The following is a 448-nucleotide window of genomic DNA, read 5'->3' as shown; positions in this document are numbered from 1 at the left end:
CGGACCGGCCTGGGGCGCGGGGTTAGGGCCGGCACCGTGCCTGTCCCCCGGCAGCCTCTGGGGAAGTGAACGGGCAAGAGCGGCCGTGCCGCCCGCCGTTCCCACACGGAGAGATGCCGTGGCGATGATTCTCCCATTTTAAATCGCAAGGGGGAACGGGTGGAAAAATGCGGGGCACAGGAGAAGATGTGGAGGTTTCCGAGAGAACAGCTCCCCGAGCTCACAGGGTGGGGATGTCGCCGTCTCCGCAGTCCTGCCTGGGGCTCGGCGACGTCGCCCGGGAGGGCAGAACCAGGCACCAGACTGCCCCGCCGCCTGCCCGGCCGCCCTCGGGTCCTCCCTCGCCCTCGGGGGTGGCAGTGCCCCGCGGCAGCGCCGGGGCGGGGGGCGGCGGCAGGGCCAGGGGGGGGACACGGGCGGGCGGCCCCGGGCCGGTGCCGGACTCGGA

This window comes from Neopelma chrysocephalum, unplaced genomic scaffold, assembly GCF_003984885.1.
Source record: "Neopelma chrysocephalum unplaced genomic scaffold, ASM398488v2 Primary Assembly neopelma1_42, whole genome shotgun sequence".
NCBI classification, from domain to species: Eukaryota; Metazoa; Chordata; class Aves; order Passeriformes; family Pipridae; genus Neopelma; species Neopelma chrysocephalum.
The sequence above is the reverse complement of the archived record's forward strand: the minus strand, read 5'-3'. Positions refer to the sequence as shown.